General features: G+C 30.9%; 1 protein-coding gene across 1 annotated transcript in view; it reads left to right on the top strand.

Moving 5' to 3' along the window:
• Window positions 1–5,179, top strand: part of LOC106789061 (lachesin-like) — a 132,510-nt gene that overhangs the window by 47,623 nt on the left and 79,708 nt on the right. The window contains exon 2 of the mRNA XM_014752894.1: window positions 2,884–2,944. The gene's annotated coding sequence lies outside the window, so the exon portion shown is untranslated. The remainder of the gene's footprint in view (window positions 1–2,883; window positions 2,945–5,179) is intronic.

Here is a 5,179-nt window from a genome sequence, read left to right as displayed (position 1 = left end):
TGCATTATTTTTTCATCTTTGACTTGCTGCACATTTTTAATAACTCAACAGACTATTTTAAAAAGTTATAATAAAATGCATGTACCATTCTAAATGAATCTTCCATCGATAATTAAATCATATAAGCTTCAGAATAATGTATATATTACACTATTATAATTTAATATTAAATTTTTTATCAATGACCAATTAATCGTACCTACTTAAACTTAAACATTTCTTAATAACAATCTTATATTTCATTTTTCTTTATAATGCAAATGGAATACAAACACAGTGGACGACATCTTCGATAATATAAAGAACCGAGAATAAAAATTAACAAAAATTTTAAAAAAAGAAAAATATATAAAAAAATATATACATATATATAATAAATTGTAGCGTTAAATAAGCGTGTTATTTCATGTCCCATTAGAAAACTTTGTTACTCGTTAGGAAGGTTTCTCCATCGTAGGTACTAACCTCCGGATTATTGAGAATTCCTCGAGGCGTTCGAGCAACCAGCCGATGGATATACACCGGAGCTCCGGATATTCCTTCGGACAATGGTCGTTCAGGAAGCCATTGAACAATCTCTCCCCTTTCTCACCCCTTCTCTTACTCTCTCTCACTCTCTCTCTCTCTTACTGCTCGCATAGTTTGCGAATTATCGACGCGCTTGCCGCTGATAATTATTTCGATGCGGCCCCGTTTGCTCCTACGAATTTCCCCATCTCGTTGCTAACCCCGTTCCTCTTACCCCCTTGCACCCCTTGTACCCCTTTCATCCCTTTATACCTCAAACCCTTCTCCTTCTTCTTCTTCTTCTTCTTTTTTTCTTTTTCTTTTCCATCACCACCACCTCCCTTCGACGAATAGGTGAAAAGTTTTTCGTGAGAAAGTTTCGTTTGTTCGGAAACCGAACGAAGCGTTTCAATTCCTGAACGCGTTTTCGAAAGAGAGAGAGAGAGAGAGAGAAAGAGAGGGAGAGAGAGTGGCGCGAGAATCGTTGAGAAAAATGCGCCTTGGATGAAAGGGGTAGTTCGGAAAAGAAACAAAAAAAAAAGAAGAAGAAGGAGCAGAATGAAATAGAAAATTTAGGAGAATGTAAGTCGATCGGGAAAAACTTGTTCTTCATCGAGCTACGAACGATTTTTCCGTCTGAAAAAATTCTTTTAGTACCCAAACCACCATCATCAACCACCATCCCCTATCCCCCTCCCCCGTCTTATACTCTTTTCTTATTCTCTTTTTATTTTCTTATTATTTTATCGTCGAACGTAACAGTGCGTGCATGCATGCGTGCGTGTGAGAAAGAAAGAGAGATACATTTATTTCGAAATTAATTAATAATTTAACTTAATTCCCATTAAATCCATTTTTCCATACTTATTGAATTTCGTATATAATTAACTTTAGAAAATAATATTCCTATTGTCAGAATTTTCGAATTCGAACTATCGTTGATAAACGATAATGCATTTTGCAATGCACATTATTGACGTATTTAAGATTGTTTATTTTGTTATGTTTTTTTCACACGCGTGTATTGTCGAAAACATTCGTGAAACAATGAAATTCGAAAGCAAACATAATTGAAATCGTTATAAAACGTATATAATACGATAGATTGAAATTCTAAATCATTGATCATTTGAATTTCAATTCGGATTGTAGAAACAACGGTAACGTGGTATTCAATAAGAATGTAATAGATTGATGGGGGTTAAAGGGATTGTACAATACGAATGTTGTCACGTTAATCTTGTTTAACTCTTCTCTCTCTCTCTCTCTCTCGATCGAGGGTAAAATAAAATAAAATAAAATAAAAAAGGAAAATTCTCGACTGTTGGTTTAACTCTGTGAAGAAACACTGACGAGGGGAAAATCGTTTACAGGGGGAAAATAATACTAAACAGGTTTTACCTTAGATATATTCTACGATACTTGCTAGCTTGTTCTATGCGACGTAAGAGGAAACGATAAAAGAATGCGAAACGAACGTTCCCGAGGGTACTGGAAAGAGAAAGAAATAGAGAAACAAAAAAGACAGAAAGACAGAGAGAAAGAAAGAGAGAGAGAGAGAAAGAGTGAAAGAGAGAGAGAGAGAGAGGAGAGTTTTACCAAAAAAGAAAAGGTGCTCGTAAGACATCTTCTAGCTTGCTGGTAAAGTAGAAAAATAGAGAAAGAAAATAGAATGAAATAAAGAAAGAAAGAGAAAGGAGAGAAGAAAGAAGAAGAATAAGAAGAAGAAGAAGAAGAAGAAGAAGAAGAAGAGAGGCTGGAAAATGCTGATCCGCATTCCCGAAACGCCCGGTATTCCGGTGGTATTGCACGAAATTGCAGTACTCTGTCCGTGTCATTCTCCGGCCGGTTCCTGCATTCTCTTTCTCTTTCTCTCTCTTTTTTTTTATCCGTTTTTCCTGTGTATTTCTGTCCCTGTCTTTCAACCAAGTTTCCCCCCATATTTTTTCCTTCTTCTCATTCCTTCCGACACTGCTTACGTTCTTCAGCAGGACAAGTTGCTCTCTCTCTCTTTTTCCCATAAAGAATGATTTTGAAATCTGTCTAAATGATTGTTAAATTTTTATATAATATTATAATGATTGGATTTAGTATATTTTGAACGTCAAGTTTTAATTAAGCATCTTATTATTCTGTTTGTTCTGTGGTATTTTTGTAATTGTTTTGAAATCAAAGATTAGGTTTTTTTAATTTTAGGATTACTTTCTTTTCTTTTTTTTTTTCTTTTTATTTAATCCATTGTTAAGATTACGAATACAAATTATATTGTTATTTTGTAGACACCATGCAGAATAAATATATGTATATATGTTATTTTGTATCGTTGCATTCGTAACGAATTTATTTTCGGTTAATTTTTATTTTCTTTATTTTCAGGGCCGAATAATATTTTCAAGGGCCAGATACGTGATCGACTTTTCAACGAAGGTACATAAAGGTATTTACGTATACGTTTATTATAAATATAATTTTATTTCGAAATACTAACTTAAAACGAATACAAGTGTAAAGATTGTTTTTTACAGGAAATCATTTTTTTATTTTGTTAGTTTGTTTTTCAAAATTTCTATATAATAATTAGGAATTTAATTTAATTGAAAATTTGTTTCAGTTATCCTATTCGTCTTAATTTTCTGTGTTCTATATTAGTACACAGTAAAATGCAGATTTTATTTTTTACGTTTTAGAGAATAATTTGAAGAAATTTATATTCGATGATTAAAGTTATATATTAAAGTATGTTATTTAGTAAGTATAATAGTATATATTATAATAGTACTCGATTTTTTTTTTTGCAACGATTATCTTCCGATATTCCTAGATTCGCATCAACTTTTTTATTACGCTGTTTCTTCTACTATCATTTTCTCTACAACAACTTGCGATTTCCGAATCCAATTTCCGACCACAGCGTAGACAGTATTCCGATAAAAGGAAACTATTCGATTTACAATAAGCGAGCTCAGATGCAACCAATAAAAGTTTATTATAATTATATGATGAAATAACAATGTTTCGATTTTCTTTTTCTTTTTTTTTTTTTGTATCATGACAACGATTACAATATATATATATTAATAAACAAACAAAAACAAACAACGAGTTATATAAATAATAATTCTAAAAAATTCAGAACACATTATATACATTACAAAGAAACAAACTTAATATACACGTAACATAAATAAAATTAAATAATTCGATAAAAATTTCTGACACAAAATTGAGCTGCATAAAAAATCTCTTCCAAAAAAAAGAAAAACAATTGCGAAGCATGAAATGTTGAAACGTTGTATGTTTTCTCGCGATAAGGAGGATAAATCGGTATAAGTTAAAAAAAGAAAAGTGAAAATAAGAGAGAAAGAGAAAGAAAGAGGTGGTTGAAATAGGATGAAGGGGTTGAGAGTAGGGATGTAGGAAAGGAGGGAGGGTAGTATGACAGTACAAAGAGAAAGAGAATGAGAGAAAGCTGTGAGCTTTGGAAACTAGTATCGCAACGGGTCGTGCATCCGTGATTGTACTGGCAGTCACGTTTACGGTACAGAAACTATCGGAATTTGTAGGATATATACATATGTAGAATATATATATATATATATATATATACATTCACATATACGCGATGTCCTATTGTGTCTTTTACGATGCATGCAACTCGATTTACGAATAGCATTGCAAGTGCTGTTTACCTTTCAATCTGCACATTTTTATCGATTTGCTTTTACCATGGTTTTTTTCCTTTCTTTTTTTTTCCTTCCCCCTATTCTTTCCATTCGAGAATTCATTTTAATATTCTTCCTTTTTAACTCTCACGTATTATTATTCTTATTATTATTATAATGTATATTTTTTTTTCTTTTTTTCTTTTTTTTTTTATTATTATTATTTTTCTTCCCTTCGATAATTTTTTTCAATTAATAAAAATAATTGTTACCGACGCGCACGTTTTAACGAATTGTTAAAAAATAATCTAATGAAAAAAAAGAAATACGCGAATCGTGTTGGTTCCGAGATTTTAATTTGTTGAAGGATCACCGATTTACCACCCATACGTTGGCATTATTGTTTTTTTCGTATATGAGATTGCATTTTTAATATTTAAATATAATTTTAATTTATACGCGAATATTGAAAAAGCTTTAAGGGACATCAAATTATATTTTCGATTATTCCTTATGGTCTTTATTTTCTCTAGATTAATTATCAACGTGTATTTGTTAATAGAAAATAATATTTCCTCTCGTATGACGAAGCAATTTTCCAAACTCACCTATTAACCATCACAGAAATCACGAGCTTTGTAAAAAGAAATATATATATATATATATATATATATATATGTATCCCGTATGTACGATTGTTGTTGTATCGTTTTGTTTCTGACACGTCATTCGATATGTTTTTTTTTTTCTTTTTCTCCATAACAGATATTTTTCTATCTGGGAACGCGCGATGATGAATTTTCAAAGGAAGTAATTAAAAAGACAGATCGATTAGAACCAATAAAACGAATGTCATGTTTTACGTTTTAAAAGGGATTTACGTAAGTTGTTTGGAATCAAATTTACGAATACAATCAAACGTCTTATAATATAAATAAATTTCAATTATATAATATATAAATAAAATTAATTGAAACACATTTATTTTTGTAATTGGCCTTAATTCATAT

The sequence above is a fragment of the Polistes canadensis genome, unplaced genomic scaffold (assembly GCF_001313835.1).
Source record: "Polistes canadensis isolate GaletaPanama2010 unplaced genomic scaffold, ASM131383v1 scaffold_162, whole genome shotgun sequence".
Lineage (NCBI taxonomy): Eukaryota > Metazoa > Arthropoda > Insecta > Hymenoptera > Vespidae > Polistes > Polistes canadensis.
The sequence above is the reverse complement of the archived record's forward strand: the minus strand, read 5'-3'. Positions and strand labels throughout refer to the sequence as shown.